Here is a 27,963-nt window from a genome sequence, read left to right on the forward strand (position 1 = left end):
AGATATTACAATATGGTTGATTGAGCTGGAGTTCATTATCGAGCTTACACGTTAAAGTCACAGTCATCTGAAGAACGAACCCAAACCTTATTGTTTTTATTAATTGCATTACCAAATGGGTATCAAATAAACAGTAAGCATTGGTAACACAATTTCCAAAGTTACAGTAAAATAAAAAGGACCCTGACTCGGACAATACACAATCCAACATGTTCAACAGAAGAGAATCAGTCATATTGTTTGTACACATGGTACTTTACATATATATCTGTTTGTTTAAGGTGTCCAGGTGATGCAGACAGGCTGGACCAGAGAGTGAGAGACAGAACTGGACTCCTCACAGCAGTGAACTTCAGCTCAGGTACAAAGACTCTTTTTTTCATACTGTACAAAGAATCAAGAAAGATATTGGTTTAAATGAATGAAGTATTGACTTGAATACACTGATATACATTACAATAAACAATACTAAATACTAGATCACCTACACATCAGTTAAGTTGAGGGTTTATTCCATGCAAAAAGTTACATTTTAGATATTTAGCAATATGACTTTGTCAGCTTTCTAATTTAATGTATTGAAGGCAAAGATATTTAACACAGTGAGAACTGCTACTATTTATCTCTCAATATTGTCTGTAAAAACGTGGTAAAAGTTATTCTTTCAGTGAGACAACAGAGCAAGCTTCTACAGTTGCACTACGTTTTGTAACAGTTAAATATTATTTTGATAATAACATATATTTCAATGTTGATGAACTTCATACTGTTCATTCATAATCTGATTGCTCACTGTTAAAAAAAACAAAAAACCATTACAATTACAAAATAATTATATCTACAGCCCCTAAACACACAAACACAACGCTTTCATAAATAACACACTTGTTCTGCAATAATATGTTTTATGTTTCCTGTCATTTTTGTTAGGAAAGGACATGCCCGAAAGACACGACATCTTCTCCTTCTCTGAGGGTCCAGAAGAACATCCAAGAGGAACATTAAAAGCTGATGTTATGAGACACTCCATCAGCTGATTATTTCTATTTGCCTCACTTTATGAGCTTCACATTGCTTGTGCCTTGTACCGCAGAGTTTGCAACATCACAAATAAATGGGGCCAATCTTCAGTCAGATGTGAATGTGTAATCTAACATGTTCAGTAAGAATAATGGACAAAAGGAATGCAAATACAAATACAATTTATTGAAATGTGAACCAAAAGTTAATCAAATGTTTTAAATAAAAAGCACATATGGACAGAAGGTGTAAACCTATTACATTTATAAGTAAACACATTTAGTCAAATAACGTGACAGACTAGGCCTGTGCAGTTGGTATGAGCTGTGCCCAGCATGGGCTCCTCCATCAGCCCTGGTCCTCCTCGCTGAGGAAAGACCCTCAGTCCTCTCCACACCAACAGACGGGACGTCCATCACACGGAGGTTTCTCCCTGAAGTCTCTGCAGCCCTCTGGACACCATGCTGTCTCAATCCGTCCACACTGAATATGAGAGGGGGAAAATGAAAATAATAAATGCTTTAGACAATAAGAAACATAAAGTTGACTGTTGAGTTGCTCAGTTTTTTTAGATTGTCAATACTATTACTGTATAACTAATATATCAGGTTAAGAGGCACATTCAAATAAAGATTGGTCTTTAAATACATGTTGTCTTTTGAATTGTTTGTCTAAAGTCAAGGATCTAGAAATGGTACTTAGTTTTAATGATACAGTCTGGTTATTATGCTGTTTGGAGGAGGCCTCACAGGTAAGAGCACTAACTAGCTACCATCACATGTACCTTAGCTTGACTTAAACGTATAATTAAGTGATATCAAAATACAAATAACTAATGTCATGCAAACATATTAATATTTGCTTGATTCCAGTGTTGAATTTAGCACAATTGCATACAAACATTAAGGGGTTTTAAGATTCTGAAGTATTATGCTAAAAACTCAATAACTTAGATTATTATTTATAGTTTTGCTGAATAGTTTTATGTCCGCTTACCTTAGAAACGTAAAATGCGACGGCAGTGTGCAGATGGGGAGCATGTTAGCTTAGCTTGGTAGCTTCAGCTAGCTCTGGAACTTCCAGCTCGGTGGCAGCAGGTCCCGCCTCGGCTCCGCCTCTTTGCCCTTATTTGGAGCAGGCTGGAACAGGCGGGAGTTGAACTCTAACGTCACTGTCGAGCCGTTAGTGGCCGACTCCGCCTACTAAGGGCTTCACGGCAACTCTGCAGATTTCTATGGGTGACGTCACGGACCCTACGTCCATTTATATATACAGGCTATGGTATAATATCAGTTAAAATAAGTGCTTCAACATAGTTAACATTGCAGGAAAGCAATATATTAGACGTTAAGTACTTTGTCAGGCTTAATATTTATCTGTAGATAGCAGTGGCGTTTCTATATGTACAAAAGTGGTGGGGCACAAAAAACTCAGATGTCTATATATAAGCTTCTGCAGAGAGGTTCATGGCTGGTGAGGCACTGGCACTGACTCTTCAGGTTTAAAAATATAATATTATTTTCAAAAGCTTTTTTTGTCTGATGCTTCAATTACTTTTAAACAGACAGTTCAACAGAAGGATACCCAAAAAAATGTAATTTTATCATTTAAATATTGAATTGTTCTCTCTTAGTAAGATTCCATTTTCAATAAAATTGCAGTCTTACCTTGACTTGAAGATGAAGTCCATTTGCCTATCCCTCTGGACAAAAATCTCTATTACTTTTTTGTAAAAGTCCTCCTTATCTTCTTGTAGTGTATCATAAATCTAATCTAATCAATAGATGTTTGATTCGAAAATGATAAAAGTAGGGTAGACATGTGGATATTATCCGGCTGAACAAAACGTACATTTATCTAACAGCTACGTTTCCCACAGATCTTATTTTGAGCTATTTTCTAAAATCCTATGGAGAAATCTCGTTGCTTTTAGGTCGAGGGAAGCCATGCGCAGCTTACTTCCTGGTTTTAGGACGCCTCATGCAGCTCTCTCTCCTCCTCTTCACACACCACACTTTTCGCAGCACACGTACTTACAGCCAATCAGCTCTGAAGGATGTGAGATGACGTATGGTGGGGATGGCAGCACTTTGCCCCTATGGTCATTATTCTTTGCCACACACATTAAATAGGAAAATACTCTGAGCATGCGCAGTGTAGTTTTTGCAGTCACCGTTCACTTAGACAGTCAGAGGGAGGGGCAGGATCAGGTTTTGTCCCACATGGCTCTAAACAGCTCAATAGGCACACACTGTAGACACTAATTAGAAGAACACATACTAAAACAGCAATGTACAGACGAATCAGATGATTAAACATGATCTTAAAATATATTTTATATATTTTTTAATTTATTTTTTGCATTTTGTTGTAATCATTATTTTTAATACTTTCTGCTGACACTAGGTGGGGCTGTGCCCCACCTGCCCCTAATGACCAGTCGCCACTGGTAGATAGATACCCCCAAAGCTTTTTTCTTATTTGAAAGAAGACCTTAACCTAAAGTATTCTTTAATGTGTTAATAAAGGTTAATTAGTTTGTCTGTTTTGCACATCCTCCTATTAATATCTTTGTACATCCTGCACTAAACTGTTTTATTGTAGAGATCACTTACAGTATCTTCTTTTTTTATATATTCTATATTTCTATCATTGACCTTCTACTTTCCACCTATGAAAGTATGTACTCTTAATATTTTTTTCATCAAATAACATTATTCAACAAAAATAACATTATTCAACCAAAATAATTAAATAACGTGCTTTAACCACTAGGTGGTGCACACAAGGTGCACACAGCATACTAATAATAACTTTGTATTATTAGTGTAGGACACTTATGTATGTATAACATCTGAAGATAAGTAGTTTTATTCATGTTTGTACAGGATATTGCTGTACTATTTCTCATGTTTTACTTCTACACATTAATATCTGATTTGTAAAACATCACAGACAGAAAGGTATATCCGTCATTTAATGGTAAGCTATTGAAATTGTGATTCCATAGATGTCTCCCATCACCCAAATCCCCTGACTATTCTCTCAACTCAGTATTTACATTCTTATATTCAAAGAAAATCAGTAATATCTTTAAAAACGTACATTGCGGCTAAAACATCCAATCAGTGATCTGAGGATCTTTCCTACGTCTGTTTCCGGTATTGTTCCTGTAATGAGAGTTCACATTTATGCTACATTGAAGGGTGGAATTGACTACACATCTTCAGAAACATAATGTGCTTCAGATATAACTCATAGCAAATAAAGTATAAAAATATAAGTCATAAAAAGATAAAACACTGGCATGTAATTTACGTTAGAATAAATCGAATCGTTTTGAACAATAGATGAGAGTAAAATCTACGTCACTTTACAGCCCCGCCCACTTTTGGGGAAACGAACATGGTCATTTGAACGGCGATCAAGCCTGAAGCCACAGAGATCTTCTGTTACTGTCCTTTCTTCTTAGAGGAAGTACAGAAACACGTAACTCTGGATTGGTTGTAATGTTTGAGGTGCAATAAACGACACAGCAGCTTTTTGGCATGTTAAAAATATTATTTTCTGCCTCGCTCATGAGAGTAACAGCTGGCAAAATTACAGCCTCGCCTACTGATTTTAATTCAACCATATATCGAGCCTGATTCTAGATTTCAAATGTGTTCTCTAAAATGATATTTATAAATGACTATTATCATTATTATAAGCAAGACAATAAATGGCAAAGATATGTAGAAAATAAACGTATTTAAGATACGTTAATAACAAACGTAACGTGGGAGAAAATACGTTTCTAGCTAAACGTAATTGAGAATGCAGTTTAGTTCTGTGGGAACGTAATTTTTAGGAGACAGGGTTGAACTTTTGTTGTATGAATTTATGTTTCATCCAATCACAGAGCTTGTTGACTTATCACAAGGTTTGTCGCAAAGCGGACAGGCGTTGTCACCATAGATATATATAAACACTAGATGGCTCATGGGAGATTTTCCAGCGTAGCTGACCGGCCGCCATCTTGCTACAGTCAACAGTTACTCTGATTCGCATTATAGTAGCTGTTGTAAGGTGAGTGATCTGCACAAAAATACTCTTAACTCGCAGAAATCTTGACTGATTTACAAACGGTTTGGTTTATTATAAACATTATTAGCATGGCTATGATACAGGATGCTTGGACATGTTGCAATTGCAGCTTTTCTTTGTGTATGTGGTTGTATTTATTAGCTGGCTAATAACAAGAAGCTGTGAGTGAGACCTAGTATTACAAAGTTGACCCAGCAACTTTACACCAGTGGGAGAGGTAGAACTGCTCTTTCTTTTCAACATAACTTAAGTTACACATGATTTCTTCCAAGTGGTTTGGCTGGTTAAAAACATCTTGCATTATGATACAGGAATTTGCTGGCTTTGTGTTTACAGAAGTACCTGAGTACCTGACTATGCCGGACTTTTGTGCAGCCTACGGATGCTCCAATCGCCGCTGTCTGCAAACAAGAACCCGTGGGATCACCACATGTTTATGTTTGCTCAGTCTAATAAACCCATAACATGGTTGTGAAAGAATACCAAAGCTGAGGCTGGACGATGATTGATTGTTGGTGTGCCATGTGTCACCGTGTGTCTTATTGGTTTTGTGTTATACTGTATTTTATTGTGTGCAGCTGGTCCTTATCTCCAAGACACATTTAAAACAAATAACCTTGAACCTTGAAGCCCCATCTCTCCCCACCTGTTCCTGCTTCCTACATCCCCTCCACACCACACCAAGTTGTTCTACTTAATAATAATAATACATTTATGTTGGGGGGGCCGCCTTTCATAACAACCAAGGACACCTTACAGGGGCATAGGGGCAATATAGGGAACAATTTAAACAGTGGATTTTGTGATATATCAGCCGGGGTGAGACAAGACAAACCAAAAGGACACATGGTACAGTTTATATTATTCTTGGTCTTTTTTCAATAACATATTTCAAAGGTTCTGGATTTGTTTACAAATCAAGAAACTAAATACAAAACAAGGATGATATGAAGATCTCATGTCAAAAATAATTGTGATAAATTAGACAGAACTGGCCTGTCTGTGAGCACATTTTATGTTGGTTTGGTTCTTCTGATAAAGGTGTGATTATCTAAATAATATAGCAACATATGCTATTGTCATTAGTTGTGTCCCTGTTCTTCAAGCTAAGGCATTGCTAAATTAACAACTCTTGGCTTTCAGAGTGGTAACATGAGACCGATTTTTATATATAAAATATAAATGTATTTTAATTTTATAATTTATTTATAATTTATTTTAAATATTAACAATATAATAAAATAAATGGAAATATATACACCGGCAAATATTTAATATAAATACCTTGTGTGTGTGTGTATAGCTATTGCTTTATCTGATTAATGTTATTTTCATATGAAAGTCCATGATTATGCATGATTATGCATGTAATTATGCAGTATCATAATTACATCTTTGATGTTTATAAAAAAACAAACTGTTTGAAAATTGGTTGAAAATTGAGCAAGCTATGGTTATTTAAATAGTAAACCATAATGTTATGAATGAGAGCACTGCCTGTAGCGAGATGGCGGCCAAGTGGCAACGTCGGTCTCCATTGGCCAGCAGCGCGGGTGAGTCATCTAGTGTTTATATATATATCTATGGTCGTCACAACAATAGCTGGGGATTGTGGGTTGTGCAGTCTCTTTGGCGCTCCACATTTCAGAGAAAACAAGTTGTTTCTCAGAATTGAAGGCGAAAAACACAAAAGCATTGCACACAATTTAAACCAATCAATATTGTGTAATTAACAAGGATAATCTGGTGTTTTTCAGTTGATGAGTAGTGCAGATATCACTGTCAAATCAATCGATAGTAAGGGGAATACTTACTTCCGGGTGTACAATTCTCCGTTATCCAATGAGAATGGACGCTCTCATTGCCTTTAAGAGCTGTCGACATAAATGGGTTTGGTGCTTCCATGAGCGTCAAATACCGCCGCCGATGGGAATACATTGCAATCAGTTGAAAGCTCTCTGCGTCCGTTTATGAAGCTGAAGGAGCCTTGGTGCATCCCAACTGCACGCCACAGGGTCCCTGACCAAGCGTCGCTCCTGGACGTTTAGGGAGTGAGAGTGTGTTGACCGCTCATATCCTCCAGCAGTGCTTCAGACTCACTGCTCACACAGCGCAGACAGGTGTCCGAAAACCAGGCAGTATCTGGTGTGAGGGGTAGGGTTAGGGTTAGGGTAATGTTGTGAATCGAGTGGCCCATGGTGGTGGTGGGGTTATGGTATGGGAAAGCGTATGTAATGGACGACGAACACAGGCCACTCGATTCACAACATTACCCTAACCCTAACCCTACCCCTACCCCTAACCCTACCCCTACCCCTCACACCAGATACTGCCTGGTTTTCGGACCCCCCCAATAAAGCAAAAATGCACGTTTCAGAGTGGCCTTTTATTGTGGCCATTCTAAGGCACACCTGTGCAATAATCATGCTGTCTAATCAGCATCTTGATATGCCACACCTGTGAGGTGGGATGGATTATCTCGGCAAAGGAGAAGTGCTCACTATCACAGATTTTTTAACAATATTTGAGAGAAATGGTTATTTTGTGTATATAGAAAATGTTTTAGATCTTTGAGTTCATCTCATAAAAAATGGGAGCAAAAACAAAAGTGTTGCGTTTATATTTTTGTTCAGTGTAGTAACCAAAATTGTCAAAAATGGTGGCCCGCAAGAGCTTGCAAAGAATATAATATAAAATACAATTGGTGTAATTGTTGAATATTTGCTTTGAATCATTTGCCCTAGACTTCTGCTTTCAGACGTAGTTTTACCAGAACTGATAATAATCCAATGCAGAGCCAATAATGTTATATAATACATTATTGAATATATATTATATACTTATATATGTATTTTTATATAGTCTTAAAGTTACAACCGGCCCTTTGAATGCAACCATAATGCTAATGTGGCCCGCAATGAAATTGAGTTTGACACCCCTGCTCTAAATGATACAATACTTGAGTAAATTGACTTAGTTACTTTCCACCACTGCATGTTGCTGGCCCTGACACACCAAACTGACACCAAAGAACACGCCCCGACGGACCCGACTGTTGTGTCGCCTCACGTCTCCTGCGTCGTGGCCAAAAAGTCGCACTGGAACACACCGCAAAGACTTCAGCCGACGGCCAAGTAGCACGTACGCACTGCGCATGCGTGAGTGGCAATAACTCTCCTTACCAGCAGGCGGCGGTAGTGTGTATTTGTCATTCAAAAGAGGAAACCAGAAGACAGACTGCGTGATATATTGAGAGGCGAAGTCCCTCCCTTTCCGGTGGAGCTCCATGTGACCTTATTTCGGGAATATTATGTATTGAAGTCAATGGCGAGAGAAAAGTTATCTTTCGATCCCGTTTGAATTGTGCCACGAATCACACATATGATGTTTGTCAATTTAAAAGATAATTTTGCAAGTAAAAAAAATATGTTTTGCCGTAAAACTGTGAAGTAAGACTTTTATTGTGTGAAACCGCTCAATGAACTACATCTCTGGTCTCGTACAACAGCACACGTCACCAAGATGGCCGTCACTACTGTCTTGCCAAAAAAGGGATTGACCACCCTCACGATCACCACAATGAAACACGTCCAGAAGAATGTCATGCAAAGCTGCCTGCCTGCCTTCCTTTGATTCTCCCTGAACTGCCTGATCTTTTTAATGTTCAATGTTAACCATTTGTGTAGATAGCATGAAGTAGAAAAGATCGCCAATGCTAATATAGCGTTAGCGTTAGCATGTCTGCCCCCGGGGGAGGGGGCATCCGTGCTTAAACGGTGTATTTTAGAACGATCACACCGGTGTGACAGTACAAAGGGTTCACAAAATATGACTACTACTCTTATTGTTTAACATTTTGGGTTACTTAATGTTACTTCATGTTAAGGCTAATAAAAATGACAAGGCTAAGGCTGTAATGCTAACTAACGTGCTTGCTACAAGCTAGGTAGCTAACTTGATCCAGTCACTCCTGGTCCTTTCATCAGACGGGAAGCGAAAGAACGAGCAAGACCCATTGCTGGTATGATAACAACCTGGTACTAAGCACACAGGCATATCTTGTTAAAGTTATCTAATCAATCAATCAATCAATCAATCAATCAATCAATCAATCAATCAATCAATCAATCAATCAATCAATCAATGTTTATTTATATAGCCCAATATCACAAATGTTACATTTGTCTCAGTGGACTTCACAGTTTGTACAGAATATCAGTATGACAATATGACACCCTCTATCCTTAGACCCTCACATCGTACAAGGAAAAAATTCCGGAGAAAACCCACAGTTTAAAGGGAAAAATGGGAGAAACCTCAGGGAGAGCAACAGAGGAGGGATCCCTCTCCCAGGACGGACAGACGTGCAATAGATGCCGTGTGTAAATTGAAAAGATAATACATTTGCATCATAGGTAGTCCAAATGTTTGGAAATGCATGTGTGTATAATAGGAAGATGAATCCACGAGGATATCCATCCATGACTTATGATCCAGGACCACAGCCACGACTCAAGATCCAGGGCTCGCGATCCAGGATTCAGGACCACAGCAACAGGATCATCCATGACTCCGGATCCCGCCGTAGATAGACACCAAAAAGAAAGAAATTTGGGGAAGCTGGGTTAATCGGAACATGAGAGTACACAGGTACAGACAGAGAGAAGGAAGAAGGAAGATGTCCCCCGACAAACTAAGCCTATATCAGCAAAACTAGGGGCTGAATCTAATCAGCCCTAACTATAAGCTTTATCAAAAAGGAAGGTCTTAAGCGCACTCTTAAAAACGGATAGGGTGTCTGCCGCCCGAACACAAACTGGAAGCTGATTCCACAAATGTGGAGCTTGATAAGAAAAGGCTCTGGCTCCCATTGGACTTTTAGAGACTCTAGGAACAACCAACAACCCTGCATTCTTGGAACGCAATGCCCTAGTAGGACAGTAGGGTATAATGAGTTATTTAACCTGTTAAGCCCGAGAGACCCCGGTTCCGGGGGCCTCCTGCAATATCTTGCAGAAAACAGTGTCTGAGGGCATGTTCATTTAATAAACTATGAATGTTTTATATCCATGTAACGGAAAGAAACTCATCTAACTGATCATTTTAATTTTTTTTTCAAAAAAAACCCCACAATGCTAACGCTGAGCCTCTGAATTAGCAACGAGCGAAAAAAGGTTAACAGATGACTGCACCGAAATTCACTCACAAAACCTTATTATTTATCTTTGCTGCACATCTCAACCCATCGTTTCATATTGTGAGGGGACACAGAATTGATGGGTACCCTCATTATCACTCAATTATACAAATTCTCTGAGATAATGACAAGAACACAAAACATATGGAGCTAGTTAGCTAAAAACGGCAAAATGGCTCACCTGTGTGGTAGTCTTGTCAAAAGTGATCTTCAATGGCATTAAAACGATAAAAACGATGCTGAAGTTAATCCATAGGTTAATCCAATGTGTCTGTGTCACTTTGAATGATTTCTGATAATCCATGAGTAATAAATCTGCTTTTCGGTTTTGAGATGTCAGACCTAGAGACAGCGTCACTCTGGAGCAAAACTGTGTACGCGAAGATGCCATCTTTTTTTTTAACATGTGTGCGGGGAGATTTTCCTTCGATTCTATTGGCTTTAACGCCATTAACCACTCCTTCTCAGCTCCATCTGACATACAAGCATCTCCCCCAACCTCCACTGCTACCATTTCTCCCCCCATCTCCCTTGACTTCCTGACTCCTCCTCCCCAGCGCCGCCTCTCCCAGTTCAACCTGGTTACCCCACTTGAAATACTCCATCTGATCGGTTCCTCAAATCCCACAACCTGCTCCCTTGACCCTCTATCCACTCCTCTCCTGAAGTCCTGCCTCCCCGTCCTCTGCCCCTATCTTGCTAACCTTTTCAACTCCTCGCTGTCCCATGGAACCGTCCCCTCTGCTTTCAAAACTGCTGCCGTTACTCCACACACACACACACACACACACACACACACACACACACACACACACACACACACACACACACACACACACACACACACACACACACACACACACACACACACACACACACACACACACACACACACACACACACACACACACACACACACACACAATATTTGCAAAAGGTATTGTGTGAACCGTAATATTGAGTATGGTGAATGATAGAAAGAAGCAAGTTAAATGGAAACCAGTGAAAAGGAAATAAATGTACTGAATCGAACTGGAAACTTTATTTCGGACTTTTATTCATCAGAAAACTTTGGTACTCACTGTACCTTCTGCCCGACTGACCACCATGGGGTCAAGAGCCTTCAGCCACTCTTCCCCCCGTCTCTGGAACTTTCTCTCACAAGACATCCGCAATATGGACTCACTCTCAACCTTCAAATCCTGCCTGAAAACCCACCTTTTTAAACTGGTGTATTCTATTTCATAATTCCTCTAAACTGATTGTTGTTTTTAAGTCTTTGTTTTTTAAGTCTCGAATTACTGTTTGACCTTCTTTGTTGCTTGTTTTTGATTATGCTTTGTAAGGTGTTCTTGAGAGCTTTGACAGACGCCCATAAATAAAATGCATTATTATTATTATTATTATAAAGTAGCAATACATGAAAATATTAAAAATAAAAAAAGGTACTCAAGTACAACACTTGAGTACATGTAATGTGTTACCTTCCACCACTGCATATAGATATGCATACTGTCATAATGTGTTACTGTTTATCAACAGCCAGTGATTCACTACAAAATGTGGCTTTTATATGAATTAACCAGCATCATTGTGTGATGAAACTTGTGTATTCATTTTATTTTGTTCTCCAAGACCTGACAGCCATCGGAGTGACCAAACCTGGCCACAGGAAGAAGATCTCCCTGGAGATCGGCCGGCTGAGCCTCCCTGAGTGGCTCCCTGACTACACTCCTGTGAGGAAACATCATGGTCACAAGCTAAATCTTAGAATCAGTAAAGCACCACGTCCAGGATGGTTCTGACTTCTGTCTCTGTTTCGTGTCTGGTGCTCACAGTCGGAGCTGGGTGAGGGGCTGAGTGTGATCGGACTGCCTCAGTACCAGAGGAGGCTGTGTGAAAACGGCTATGACTCCATCTCTATCGTCAAATACATCACGTGGGAGGACCTGCATGAGATAGGCATCACCAATCTGGGTGAGTTTTCTGAAATGTTTTTGTTTATTAAGGATCCCCATTAGCTTTTGCTCTTGACAAAAGCTACTCTTCCTGGGGTCCGACACTTAAAACAATACAACAATAATACAACAGTAATACAGCAACATTCAGGACATAAGTCCTGACATCATTAACAACATCAACAACATCACCAATATCATCAACAATCTCCAACATCATCAACAATTTCATCCACTCTCAATATCAATCTCAGCCAAGGATGAATGCACAAGACACCCACCAGTACAAAGTATGCAATCAAATTCAATGAGGGTTCCCAGCTCACAGGGTACATGGTCATTAGTAGATGGCCCTTCAATCTCTTCTTGAAAGAGGCTCTGGACTCTGTCAGCGAGGTAGTTTGGCAATGAGTTCCATTATAGCTCTATAAGACACAGAAGATTTCAGAAGATTCGTCCTGGGTTTAGGTGCCGGTAGATGGCCTGCTGTAGCTTGTCTAGTCTTATGGTCGTGTTCGTCTCATGTGTAAACTATTTGATCATAAAAAGTGTTTTTTTGCTAAATTGGGAAAACAAATTGAAAAGTGATAACACGAGATTGCAGACGTTTCTCAACCGGAATTCAAGATAGGTTTCTATGCATAACTCCAATATGAGTGCGCGTTGAACAGTGGAGAGCTAGTCTGGCAGCCTTGTTTTGAGCTATTTGTAATTTCTGTATGTGTTTTTGCTGCTGATGACCATATGACCGGACAGTACTCAAGATGACAAAACCAGAGACTGAATGACTTGTTTCAAAGTGGTTGGTGTTACATACTTTGTAAATGTTCTCACCACAGCTATGCTCCTTCCCATTTTAGTTACGATACTGTCTATTTGCTTTGTCCACCTTAAACCAGAATCAAGAACAATGGCAAGCAACTTAGTCTCGTTTACTAACTCACTGCATGTTGATGCTGTGCTGTACATTGTGGAATCATCAGGATACATTATTACACTGGACTTATTTAATACGTAAGGAAGGTCATTTGTGAATATAGAATACAACAAAGGCCCAAGCGAACTCCCCTGTGGGACCCCACACTGCAACACCTTACTTTCAGAAAAGCTCCCATTGAAAAAGACTCGCTGCCTTCTCCTAGTCAGGTAGCTCTCCGTCCAACACATAGCAACAGAACCAAAGCCATAGCATTTGATTTTGCTCAGTAGCAGACTATGATCCCTTGCTTGTGGTCTCAGTGGATTCACCTCTCCTCAAATCTGTGTGCGTCCATTAATGCTAGCAGGAGGCTAAACTGTGCCTCCACACAGACTTGACACATGGTGGGCTTCAGACTCCAACAATAGCCGCGTTCACACCGCAGGACTTTCCCTGGTACTTTAGTTCCGTTAGTACCAATAATGTCGCGTTCACACCGCCGGGACTACTCAGTGCCGGGAACTCTTTTGGTACTTTTTAGTGCCTGCTAGAGAGGTGGTACGAACCTGGTAACAAAAGAGTGCCAATTTCTATTCTATTTCTATTGGCTGGGCGAATTGCAAACCACGCCCCGTTAGACTCTGAATTTGTTTTGTTAGGCAGCCATTTTTTTCCTCGCTACAAAACCACATCCACACCTGAGCGAGTGGTTTTTTTGTACTTTAAAGCAGTTATGACCACACGTACTACAACACCGGAGCGGTGGAATGATGAGGAAGTGTCGGCGCTTCTGGCAATTTACTCCAAGGACGGGATGCAGCAGCTTCTACAGAAAGCAGTTCCCAACTCCAAATGTTTTGAGCGATGTTCGCTACTTGAGCTGGGAATCGTGCACAGTGCACACGGATGCCGGGTAAAAATAAAGAAACTCAGGCAGGACTATAAAAAAATTAAAGACCACAATAATAAGAGTGGTAACGATTTTCTATTGTTATTATATATATATATTGCCACTGTTTTTTAATACTGACACCTAACTTGCACTAAGGCGTGTCTGCTGCTATATATATTGCCACTGTTACATTGTTTTGAAACTACTTACACTTTATTTTACATTTCACACTGTTATTTAACTTCAATGTACATGCATACGACACACCTGGAACAGCATGATGCCGTTATTGTTATGTCTCGACTGTGCAATAAAACAATCAAACTGGCGAAGCTTTATTTATTGTGTCCCACCCCAAATGTGCAGAATACAAGAATGTGAGAGCAGACAGGTGTCGGTGGTTGAATTTATCAGAAACACAAGTCTTACACACATAAACACAAGTAATTTATCATGTCATTTGTTTTAGATAAATAAGGGAAAAACACCAAACAAGGGTTGATGTCCTTTTCCAAAATCAGCCTGAGGGGGCAATATATAATAAATACATAAAGATAAAGTCCGTTGTTATAATGGGGTATTTTATTTGTAAATTACCCTTATGAACTCCATCATGTCTGAGGTCGGAAAGTAAACAAACGCCTCATACAGCGGATGGGCTTTATATACTAAAGTACCGCAAGTCCTGCGGTGTGAAAGCGGCTATTCACTTGATACATTCCCACTCTACTTTGAATATATAACGTAAACATTCATCTATTTTGTATATTTTTTAGCAGTGAACACAGTACTTCAGTAAAGACTGCTTTAAATCATCGCCTGCATAACCTCCACACAAGTGGGATGTTAAATCAAAGCATTCAATTAACAGGCTATTTTATCTGCTAACGTAAACTTATCCATGTTGGTGGTGATTCATTGAAGACCACTGTTATGGGGTGGCAGCACTAGCAGCTGGATACATTTACATGGATCAACTCACACTGTGAAAACTCACAGCACAGCGTAGTGGGGGTGCCAGGCATTAGTGGTGGGGGTCCAGCAGCCATCGTATGCCTGTGTGAAGAGTCAATGTAAGGTCTCGCTTTAGTAATGTGGTGCGTCGACTCTAGGGCCAATCCTGTGACCAACATAGAAAACAATGGTTCAAACGTTAAAACACAATAGTCTGAGTAACCCCGAACGATGAGATGGACCGTGTGTGTGTACCTATGTGTGTGAGTTTTTGTGTGTTAGTGTGTGTCGGATACCGGCACTTGATAACACGAGAGCAAAGGATATATATGACCATGTGGCATTTTAGCAAACAACATGAAAACAGGAAACACTGGACAGGTGTGTCAGCTCTGCGTGGCCCTGCACTGAAATGCTCCTCCGTATTAACCATAGAGCCATAGTTATGGAATGAAGGACAGAAATGTGCCGGCTTTTATTGGTTGTTTCCTGTTCTTGGGTTCTTAAAGTGTGCTATGAAAAACAGCCACTGCTAGATGCTCTGGTGCTGCGCTGCTTACACCTTCAATCCACTGAGACACTGTGTGAAGGTCAATACAGCTCCTCACAGTGCAGTGTGTCTGAGGAGAGGCCCCTGTGTGTGTGTGTGTGTGTGTGTGTGTGTGTGTGTGTGTGTGTGTGTGTGTGTGTGTGTGTGTGTGTGTGTGTGTGTGTGTGTGTGTGTGTGTGTGTGTGTGCACGCGTGCGTGTGTGTTCAGGTAGATCTCTCTCTCTGTTTCAGGCCACCAGAAGAAGCTGATGTTAGCGGTGAAGAGACTATGTGACCTGCAGCGTTCTCATAACCATGCCGACAGAGCTGGAGGCGGGACCCTCCAGCGCAAGCCCCCCGCAGCCCTGGAGCTGGTGGCCATCGAACACACACCAACACACACTCTGCACACTGTTGGAGTCTACCGGACCAGGTCCGTCCTCCGCGCAGATCGTTTGGATATGGCCAGAGCGGGGTCGCCGTCCGGATCTGCCGATGACCTTTCTTAGTTCTGAGGGAAAAGTAATTGTGTCCTAGACACTATTCTCTGTTAGCTGTACAAAAACTAGACTTTGCACTCCAATGAATTGTTTCTTCAAATAAGCACTTTATTACAAAGTTCAACAAAGATATATCAATCCGTACTATACCACAAAGCGCTTTGGACTCCTTCTTGAGTTCCCACCGTGACAGGCTCGTCAGTGTGAGATCCCAGTTGAAGTGAGTGCCGAATTCTGAATATATCTTGTTCTTTATAGTGTTTGCTGTGAAGCCCCCACCTTTGGTGCTCTCTGTGCTGCAGTCTGCCTTTTCTGCCCAGCAACACACAGTTTTAGCTAAGGTCAGGCCAGGGCCATACTCCCTTTTTCTAATTACCTGTTTTAACTGGTTTTCTCACAAGACAGTTGCGTCTGGTGAGGATCAGGGCCCCACATCTCGTCCTTGAAGATAACAGGATGTAGCCGGCCAGCAGTAAACTTTAACAGCAGTAAACTTTAACACGTTATTTTTCCACTCAGACAGCTCAATGTTTCCTATAACAGGATTTACTATATCTTATATTCACAGTTACTTTTTCCTTATCTTTATCCTTCAATCCCCCTTTTGCCCCATTCTAATGATTGGGGCAACAAAACAACGCTATTGTTTATGTACATTTATGTCAGCTGTTTTAGGCTTCTGTCTCTCTTTCCCACATTCTGCCATACGGTGGTACTGGTGGTGCTGTCGGGAAAGTGTCCATTGCTGCTGCTTCTTCTTCGCCTTCCTCAATGTCTGGGTTGTTTTCTAAGGATAGCAAGGCGAGTTGTTGGCCCAGGGGAGTAGAAGGTGCTATGGCGGTACTAATTATTTTGTCCACCATTGAGCGGATACATGGGATGCAGCAGCACCCGCACAAGGTCAAAATTGCTGCAAACACGGCCATTGATATCTTGTGTAGTTTCATTTTGTGGGGAATTTGGATTATTACTTTGGTCAATGATTTGCCTCCCCCTTTCACCCACTATGATAATGATTATTCCAACAATGATGAAAAAACAAAGTGTTAAGGCCAAGCAATAGAGGTGTTGGTTAGGTCCTGAGTTCTTCTTCATCTTCGTTTTTCTTGTAAAAGTTCTTTGGTGTATCAGTGTAGGTGAGTGTCTCTTGTGTGGTGTGTGTATGTGATGCGTGTGGTGTACCGCCTACTTTGGGGGAGCGGTCCCTTGTTGTGCCTCCTCGCCGGCTGTTATCTCCTGGGCTGCCGTTGGTTCTCCTGTTGTCTCCTCCTCCTCGGAAGTTGAGTCGATGTCCACACTTGGGGGTTGGGGGGCTTCGGTTGTTTGCCTGATGTTCAGTTGGCCTAGGTCCTGGATGGTGTCAGCGAGGGTCCTGGTAGGTGCTGGTGCTTCCACACACCTGCTCCAGTGGTACCACGTGTCCTCCTTTCCTTGTAGGCGGACGGCATGGGATGTCCTCTGGGTCACTCGGTCGGGGCCGGAGAGCCTGGGGTTGACAGTCAGCCTCCTGCGTCTCGGGTCCCCCTTTCGGCGTCAGCAACCTGTGTGGAGAAATCTGATACAAATCCCTCAAGCCTACGCTCCGGGCTCTGGGGCCCTCGGCTGTTTGACCCACCAGTGCGTGGCCACTTGGAGCCTGTTGGTGGGGTGTCTTAAAACAACAGACGTCTGTGCACAGGTTTTCTAAATTAATTGTGCAGCTTCAGAATCTTAATACTTGGACTGTGCCCACTAAATAAGAACCCCAACATCTTTAGGTAAACTAAATAACATATTTCAATAGCTCTGAATTTCTGACAAGCATCTGTATTTATTTTTAAATGAAATCCCTGAGATCCCATTAAAAATCTAAATATGATTTGAACTGCTAATGTTTCTGGTAAAGAAACACACTAATCTTATGGATTCAAAAACAACCAAAATCACAATACTAACAAAGTGAATGGCTTCCTGGTGATACTGCTTCTACCCGTCAGTGCTTAGATATTATCCTGCTGAAAAAATGAATACAGAATTCCAACAAACTGTCCTCAAATGTCTTTCTATTATGTATTTAGATTAAATGTATATCCCCATAATGACCTCAACAATAAAGTCTATGGCTTTTACTTCTTTACCAGGCTAGTTACATGATGTTGTCCAAATTACATTCTATCTCATTACATTACTATGTTTTAACTTTAACTGTAAATATGTCCTTTCTACATTTCAAACCTTAGTTACTTTAATACCTGTTGACACATTAGTTGACACATTACTCACAGGTCAGCTTCTTAAGTCCATCTCTCTGGTAGCCCCTTGGCCACTGATTCTTTATCTGTGTTACCTGCTATAACTCAATCAATATTAGAGACATGTCAACATTCATCAAACAGTGTGTTATCCCCAAATATGGAGCAGGTCAATTCTAAAACTGTCAATCAATGATCAGATTGAACAATGGAGTTGGGCAGCAGGTTCCTTTCAGTCCCTAAATGAAAAATGTACATCGTAAAGTTTACACTCCCCCCTTTTTTACACATTTTCTCATGTGTAAACAAAAACCTGTATGGGAAGAAAACCTTCAGGTCATAATGGATTATAAGACAATACCAAACATTTTTCCCAAATGTACATCCATCATTTCCCACAGTAAACACTCCAGTAAGTGTTTCTCTCCATCTTTCAGTCCTAAAAGAAACAGAATATTCAAATGTCATAGTTTGAGTTTCACATTCTGCAAACCGCCACCTCCTGTGGGAGTGAAATATCAAGTAGGTTAGAAACGGTTTCCCCTTTTGTGCAATGTTAGGAAACCTCTCATTTCACACATTATTATCACACAGAAATAATGTGTTAGTCCAAAACATGCTTGATTAGTCATCGTTTTAAATCATGCAGTTGCACTGATCAGATGCAAACATACACTCACTCACACTGTCAGGTTGTAAAGTCAGGTTTTGGTCAGGTACACCTCAGAGTCAGTCATTGACAGTGCCTTCCCAAGTTACCCTGTCTGTCAGGGTCAAAGGTCAGTTGGTCTCAGTCTTTTTGGCCATGTGTCGTGCCCTGCAGAGATGTTCCAGCACAGGCCAGCATCCTCCGTCTATAGAAATCTGTATATATGGAGCGCCATCATTTATTAGTTCACAATTACAACTATAATGTTCAAGATATCTCTGTTTTCCCAAATTCCCTGAAAAGTGTTAGCCAAAAAATGTCACTTCCTTATTGTACTACTACTGCAGTTCATTTACACCTAATCAATATCAACACGTCTAATAGATGTAATTCAGAAACTTGTGTACATCACTATTATCTTGTGTCAAAACATTATCAGGATCTGTAAAACTCTGCTATGTATTCCATAACTCATTCTATTAATTTATCTTCAATTCTGGTGCACTTAAAGAACAATGTTACCCTCTTTAACAGTGCGTGGAACCCTGGGTGTCCTGAACATGTAACAATCACTCCTTCCCTTATCAAGGACCTAAAAACAGAAGTAATTTCATCAATGGTTTGTAGCTGAACTTAGGAATCATCCCTCATGGTAGGTATGTTTTTACTTTTTAACATCTCTAAATGTCGGTTAATTACTAACTAAATGAATGTCCATTAGGAGGTGGTGCCGCTAGTCCTCTAAACTCATAATCTGGTGCCGTGTGCTTCCTGTGAAGCTGCAAGTAAGATTTAAAAACCACTGCAGGGTGGGTCGAGTGACCCCTCCTCCCTATTGGTCGTCAATAATATGCACCCTTACTGGGTGATTGAAGGCCCCACATTATTTCCCATTTCAGCATCAGCCCTCTTTACTCTAAAATTACTTTTTAAATAGGAATATGTAGAAATGGAACAAATATTCAATCTTCAGAAAAGTTCTTAACCAATGTCTATCTGGTGAACAGCCAACATATTTTAAAATGTCAGATGTATAAAAATAAGCCTAAATACTCCCTTACCCTCAAAGTCCAAATCTAGACACAAGGTGAACAGTTTTGGTAACGGACAATTTAATCTAAAAACAAAACAAAATTGGACTTGTGTCCTTGTTATTTGTTCTTCAAAATACATTAGCAAATACCCTGCGAAGTATTTGCAACCTAACTAACCCTCCCTAGGATATGAAATCCATTAATCCCTTTACTCATAGTTAGTTTATATGTCTAAATTATTATGTGTGACCTAATAATCAGATGTCTTGTTTGTCAACCAAGAATATTAAACTTTAATCTTTTCAGCATTCCAGACCATCGTTTAAACAATCAGCCTCCCCTCTCAAACACTAATGTTATTGTTGTACACCACCCTCTGGAAAACTCTTGCACAGTTATGCTGTCAAATCATCGCATATTTTCCTCAGAGTCTGAACCGTCTGAGACCAGCCTGTCTCAAGATCTTGTCACATTGTGAACAGTCAGTAATGCGTTGTCCTCTGCAGCTGTAGTCAATAGGATCAATGAAACTCTTGCACTGGGATGTCCTGAGGGGGAAGGCACCTCTGGATCAATGTGCTACATTCAGCAGACACACTTGTCCTCTGCACAGCAGGAATCCCCCAAAACTGCTGTTCCTCTTCCCACCACTGTTGCCTTGGCAACGAGGTACACGCAAAATGTCAAACCCTCCTCAGATGCGTTCTTTGCACAGTTCTTCTGTTTCTGTAGTGAGCAACTCTTCACCAACACACTGATTCAGAGTACAACCCAAAGGTGGCGCACAACTTTCCAGTGTAATCACAATAAATCAGCAACTGGAGATAAACTCAATTTAAATCTCTCCCCCAAAGGGTTACAAAATAAAACGGCTGAGTGTCTATATGGTCAGGAATGCTGAAACATGTGAATGTTAAAACAAATCAATGGCAGTAGTCTACCCGGATTATTTACTCCATTAAAAGTAGTAAAACCACATTGTAAAATCTCTTTTGTCTAGTTGAAGTCCTGCTTACTTCATCTTTAAAATCTTCTTTAATTTGAAACCACAAAAGGTCTTTAATGGTATCAATTGTGGACTTCCTTAATATGAATTGTAAATGCAACATATGTTCTCTTTAGAACACAGATATGACAGTAGCTGCTGAAACTGGTTAATAGCAGTTTTCTGTCAACCTAGTTAAGCCTGTTGTTGTTATATCTAGTAAATATATTTTTATTTTATGTTTACTCACAAAACAATATGACATTATTTAGAAACAAGTTTTACTCTCTCTGAACTCTTCAAAACATCTACTTGTCTTTCTCTTTCCTCCCTGTGCCCTGCAGCTGCCGGCTCAAGTTTCCTCTCATCAATCACCGGTGTGTTTGTGCAACACCTCTGTCATGCGTAACCATTTAACAGATTCATTCTGACTGACAAACTCATAACAACCTCCCGTTTACTTTCTACTCTTTCTTCATAAACTTACAAACACAATTAATGTCTACTAATGATATTATAAAAACACTAGGTGGAATAATCCACTATTATGTTCAATTTGAATCAAACTTTAACCTGCTTCATATACTCAGCAAACAGTATTATTACTTTCCCTCAACGTTACTGTATGCAATAAATGCCTTCGAAATATAAGTAAACTTCTCAGTAAATAACAAATACCACGAAATTCACAATGCAATGTTTCTTTCAAATATCTACGACACATTGATCTATTAATCTTCAATGTTATTCCCTCCTTCTTCAGACCACTCGATTATTCACACACTTGTTTTAAATTCAATGCTCTTTCTTCATGCATTTTAAGAAGAGAGAGAGAAAAAAGAAGGAGGGGGGTGTGGGTACTCTCACAGACACCCCGGCTTGAACAGGCATTCCATGAGGAGGGGGGGCTTCCTTGAAACAAGAATGACTTCGTATCTATTTATCTGACTAGGTTAATATGTGTTCACTTGTATTTATTAATACACTGGACAAATCTTGTCGTTACTCTTAATGTCCTTATTCTTATTTATTTGAATGTCCGTGGAGCAACACAGAATATTGAAGAACAGAGGGCAGCTGACCACAAATGAGCTTCCCCTGTTATATAAACATTAATATATTCCTTCTGACTGACAAGCGTTCAAAAACCCTCCTGTTTATCACTTAGGCTACTACTTTTTGTTTTATTCATAACCTAAAAATACAATTGTGATGAATAGCTTGCTCTTTTTCTGATTGAAACAAAGAGTATTCTTCTACAGAATCCGAAAGTGGGGGGAGATTCTTTCACAGACAAATACTGACACCCCGGCTCCGGCTGGAGCTCTCAGCCTTTTCAAGAGAAGGGGGGCTTCTTTCAACAACTAACAACAAACTATTGGTATACCAAAACATTTACCAACATAAAACAAGGTCTTTACGAATCAACAATGACAACCAACAGACAGAACAATCAACAAACAGCAAACATTGTACACAGATATATTAGCTACTGATACGGCGACCAGTTTTACACCTTACTATTGGCTACTTGTTTGACAAGTTTGACACCTTACTGTTGGCTACTTGTTTGACAAGTTTGACACCTTACTGTTGGCTACTTGTTTGACAAGTTTGACACCTTACTGTTGGCTACTTGTTTGACACCTTACTATTGGCTACTTGTTTGACAAGTTTGACACCTTCCCGTTGGACCGCGGCGGATCCTCATAAATTACGGGTTCCACCCGCTTCTCATCACAGATTTGTTTATACCCTTGTTGATCTATTCAGTGCACACCATTTTATTTACATTTTATCTTTACTTTTTAGCTGAGACAATTATTTCTGCCATTTTCACACAATCCTAACATTTAGTGGTATTTCAAACACATCTATTTGTTGTAACAGGCAGATGCTTACCTTGATTCTGAATTGCCCGGGTTTTTGATTGTGTGAGATGGTTTCTTGTAAAAGCCGTAAACTCAATGTTTTTTGGTGTCCTCTCAGAAAGTCATCGGTGTCCGGACTTCCCGCTCTAGACCATCACGTCGGGGTCACCAACCTGTTGGAGTCTACCGGACCAGGTCCGTCCTCCGCGCAGATCGTTTGGATATGGCCAGAGCGGGGTCGCCGTCCGGATCTGCCGATGACCTTTCTTAGTTCTGAGGGAAAAGGAATTGTGTCCTAGACACTATTCTCTGTTAGCTGTACAAAAACTAGACTTTGCACTCCAATGAATTGTTTCTTCAAATAAGCACTTTATTACACAGTTCAACAAAGATATATCAATCCGTACTATACCACAAAGCGCTTTGGACTCCTTCTTGAGTTCCCACCGTGACAGGCTCGTCAGTGTGAGATCCCAGTTGAAGTGAGTGCCGAATTCTGAATATATCTTGTTCTTTATAGTGTTTGCTGTGAAGCCCCCACCTTTGGTGCTCTCTGTGCTGCAGTCTGCCTTTTCTGCCCAGCAACACACAGTTTTAGCTAAGGTCAGGCCAGGGCCATACTCCCTTTTTCTAATTACCTGTTTTAACTGGTTTTCTCACAAGACAGTTGCGTCTGGTGAGGATCAGGGCCCCACATCTCGTCCTTGAAGATAACAGGATGTAGCCGGCCAGCAGTAAACTTTAACAGCAGTAAACTTTAACACGTTATTTTTCCACTCAGACAGCTCAATGTTTCCTATAACAGGATTTACTATATCTTATATTCACAGTTACTTTTTCCTTATCTTTATCCTTCAACACTCACACTCCTTCTGACGACTGCTGCCCCTCCCCTCGCCTCCCCAGGACCCTGCTCTCCTTCCAGGACAGCAAGCTGAGCGCCGAGCTGCAAAGCGCCATGATGGGCAGGGCGCTGGGGGGGTCTGCAGAGGCGTTCAGCATCAGGGTGGGCTCTGCAGCAGCCATGTATGTCAGTCAGGAGAGCATCAGCACGTGGTCCAGAGGTTCCGGGAACTCAAACTCAGGATGTTCTCGAAACCCCTGGAATGCAGGGACCGCCATGCACTCAGAGGAGAGTGGGGGGGGGGGGGAGGAGGGGCGTGGGTGGAGCAGTCCTGGAGTCAGGAGCAGATACAGACCCTCAGAGATGTTGGAGCGCTGTCGCTCTGCCACCCCCAACAGTGTCCCCATTGCCCCCCTTATCCCTCCCATTACTCCCTGCAAGATGCCCCACGTTGCCTACCCGCCCCCACCCCCCAAGACCAAACACCTCCAGCCCTCCTCCCCCTCTTCTCCATCCCCGCAGCCTGCCCCCACGCAGGCGGCCTTCAGTTACCTCCACGCCAAGGCGGGGGGGGTCAGTGGGGCCCCCTGGCTGCTCTCCATGCCACTGCCTGGAGCCGTCCCTCTGCTGGCCCCACGGCCTGCCCGGGACCCGGCTGACGAAGGTCCGAAGGGCGGCCCTCACAAGAAACGCGCCCAGAGCCTGACCCGCCACGCTCTGTCTGACGGAGAGCCAGACGAAGAGGACGACGCGCCCCCCCCTAGGAAGAGTGAGAGAGTGTCTCGGGGCGTTGCGTCTCCAAACCACAGTGGGGGGCATCTCCCATTGGCTGAATAAGGAAACCACACCATGAAGCAGCGGGCCCGGGGAGCTGTGGCCCCCCCCCCGCTGATGCTGAAGTCAAGACTCCGACCCCCCACACCCTGGAGCTCCCAGAGTTCAACCTGAAAGAGTCCGACACGGTGAAGAGACGACACCGACCCAGAGACTACAGCGATGTCAGGGTGCCCCCCCCCAACAGAGGCCACAGCGATGTCAGGGTGCTGAGCAAGGATCCAGCTCAGGGGCCGGGGGATGTGTTCCAGAGAGAGGGCTCTATTGGAAAAGGCCCCAAGCCTCCAGTGTCCTCTAAACCTTCCAGTCCTCCCCCCCCCCCCAAACAGCAGACCAGCACCCCCCCAGAAAACATTCTCCACAGGACGAGCTGGTGCACCAACAGCAATTCCTAAACTGACCAGCGTTCAGGTCCACACCGTCTCCCCGAAGCTACACACACACACCCATTTGCACATTGCCCCAGACCTGGGAGTCTCCAGAGAGCTGCAGCCAGGACCCCGACAGGCTGATCAGGAGCCCAATGCGAAGCGGAGGGATCTTGATCAGAATGTGGCTTATTACATGGCCACATTCTCAACAAAGTAACAACATGACTCCCAATATTAATTGAAATGCTTTTATAGATTTAAAAAATAGTATTATTGATTTAAAAAATAGTGTTATTGATTTAAATTGACATGCATCCGCTAAGAAAAATAGTCCGTTGTTACCGTTTGAACTACGTAGCAACGGCAGGAACTGCTTCGATAGCGTTTTGATTACAGATTTGGAAATCATCGTTGCTTGTTTTAAAATAGCACAATTAATTATGTAAAACCTTGGAAAGTATCTATATCCCTGCCCTAATGCCAAAGTAACTGGCAACTGAATATGTGTTGCCGTTTGATGTCTATGTCTGGACCGTTGCATACAAAGGACCGCAGCTCCGTGTTGAGGGTTTCTGCCCCGTTACTTCTCCGCTGTTTTCTTGTCCCTCTTGTCTTTTTCTTTTCTTCACTGGGGACTCATCAGCCACTAACCATTCATTCAAATTACTGTGCTCACCAAATATATTAATATTAAAATCCTCCATGTTGCTCTCAGACGGTAGACAACGGAAAACTAAAGCCAAGCAAACAGTTTGACCATGTTTCGACCAAACTGTATAGGCTACAGTTAAATCAACCGGACGTTTTTCTGCAGATGTGAGCGTCCTTAACAACAGTCAATACATCCTTGAGAGCGGTCTGTACTACTGGATTAACAACGTGTCACGTGTTCTGAATTGACCAATCAGAATCGAGTATTCAACTAAACCGTGTAATAATGTTAAATACCGGATTATAGCTTGTCTCTCAGGACTGAACCTCACCAGGGCCCAGAGCGCTGCGTCCAGCCCCCCAGGAGGTTCTGGCTCAGCAGAGGCTGGAGCAGACCAGCACGTCCCTGGAGGAAGCTCTCAAGGTGGTGGAGAACAAGAGGGGCGATGTGGACAGGTAATTGATACTAATCAGGGTTACACAATCTCCTGGGAAACTGCAAGGTGGAAACCTTCTATGAGAAATAACAGAAGTTTATGAAAATTAACAGGAAGTAATTGTAAAATAAAAATATTTGCGTTATATGCTATATATTTTACATTTTATACAAGTACTATACAAAATGCAGTTAGCATCTAAACAAGCAGAAAGTGGTTATTCAGGCATAAAAAAATAAAATGTATATATTATACAACATTATAAGTAGGTATAACCATTATAAACAGCAGTATAGAAATGTAATACACTAAAGATCAGGTATAAAAATATAGAGTATATACAGACACTATCCACCAAATAAATATGAATATAATGTAGACCGTTAATGACAATATGAATAATATGAATAAATATGAGTATGCTAAAGAAAAATGTAGTCATTTGAACAGTTAAGGCATCAAATTCAGATAGGAACTTACCTTTTCAGACATGATTTGTCCATCTATTTCAAAATGTGTCAAATACCGTGTGGTTATTAAGCTAGCTAGCAAGTGAACTGAGAAAGGTATTTGGAAAAAACACGTATCCTTTTATCATTGTATCATAAGGAACATCAGTGTGCGAACTATACCACGGTCTCCAGGGGAGCCGGGATTATTATTATTTTTTGCGGGGGGGGGTGGGTAAATGCTGATCCGTGCATTAATAGCAACAGCACAGACATAGGCCTATTATAAAGAGAAAATCTGTTGCACACAGGTTGGTGACACAGGTCTACATTTACATGAAACGTCCCGATGGATCATGTTCATGTCAACAGATTTCCCGAGCATGTATGGGCTACGCAAACTTCAGTCAACTTGATAATAAATAATCCACGGACCACCAATGTAACGTTTGACTGTTTAATGAAATCAATTTAAAATGACTCAAAAACAGGCTACATTGTTTCACATGGGCTATAGCCTATTATGGCTGTAGCCTACACAGAGCCGAACACACGCGATAAGAGCAGCCAGCGGCACCAACCATGAACAATATTAATATTAATAACACAGCTATAGCACAACACAACCCTCTCACTGCCTGGAGAGACGCGACGCCACACACACACTACACAACGGCTCGTCTTCTTGTGTCTCTCAGCCCCCAAGTTAACGTTAGCTGTCAAGTTAGCACTAGCACTGACCTTAGCTCCCTCCTCTCTCGGTTCTGTTGTAGCAGCAGTACGATATGCTACCACCAGCTACATTCGGTTGGTCTTCTTGATCAGGTTGTTTGGCCGTCTTTTTAAAGAAATTGCCCAAGGTACGTTGTTTTTTTCTTTTCGACATGTCAGCAGCAGCAACAATGCCTGGTAAACATGCAGCGCTAACTAAACGAGCTTGTGAGTGGGTAGTGGGTGGAGCTGCGGGCAGCGTGCAAGCAGGCGACACTTTTTTCATGAATCATAAACTCTAAATATAATTTTATTTCACTTATTTTACACCTTTGAAAAAAAAAACATGCCCAAAATGGAATTTATTTGGTCATCATATCAGTATTTTAGAGAGCTCCCCCCAAATTTCACAAACCATGTTCCCAGGGGAGCTCATGTCACCACTAGGGGAGCTATAGCTCCCCCTGCTCCCCTCCAGTTCGCACCCTGAGGAACATTCATTTTAGAAATGAGCGTATCATCATCACATGACTTGTTTCCAGCAGCTCTGGAGCAGTCCTGTGTCCCACAGCGGCGGCAGCTCAGTGAAGGCAGCAGGAAACATTCTGGACGACATCAGCAACATGTTGGATGACCTGGCTGACCAGCTGGACGCCATGTTAGAGTGCCCCCCCCCCCCCCCCAGTTTCCCAGAGAGCAACAGATATCAGACAGATGATCCTTTGATTAAATAACAGATACTTTTATAGAAGTGCACATTTTGAGGATTTCCTGCACAACTGTTCCTCATTATTGCCCAGTTTTTCAACGTGAGCCCTTTGCCTCAGGACCCAGCTGATGA

The 27,963-nt window shown here is 41.5% G+C and overlaps 1 long non-coding RNA gene and 1 pseudogene across 1 annotated transcript; one reads left to right on the forward strand and one right to left on the reverse strand.

The window, feature by feature from the left end:
* Window positions 1-1,185: 1,185 nt before the first annotated feature.
* On the reverse strand, window positions 1,186-2,118 carry LOC139432935 (uncharacterized). The gene is made up of 2 exons (XR_011642508.1): window positions 2,017-2,118; window positions 1,186-1,503 (listed from the first exon to the last, which is right to left on the reverse strand). It is a non-coding gene; the product is annotated as an uncharacterized lncRNA (long non-coding RNA).
* An 8,357-nt stretch (window positions 2,119-10,475) lies between these two features.
* On the forward strand, window positions 10,476-27,856 carry LOC117439370 (caskin-2-like; annotated as a pseudogene).
* The last annotated feature ends 107 nt before the right edge of the window (window positions 27,857-27,963 follow it).

Source organism: Pseudochaenichthys georgianus, chromosome 23 (assembly GCF_902827115.2).
Source record: "Pseudochaenichthys georgianus chromosome 23, fPseGeo1.2, whole genome shotgun sequence".
In the NCBI taxonomy this organism is placed as follows: Eukaryota; Metazoa; Chordata; class Actinopteri; order Perciformes; family Channichthyidae; genus Pseudochaenichthys; species Pseudochaenichthys georgianus.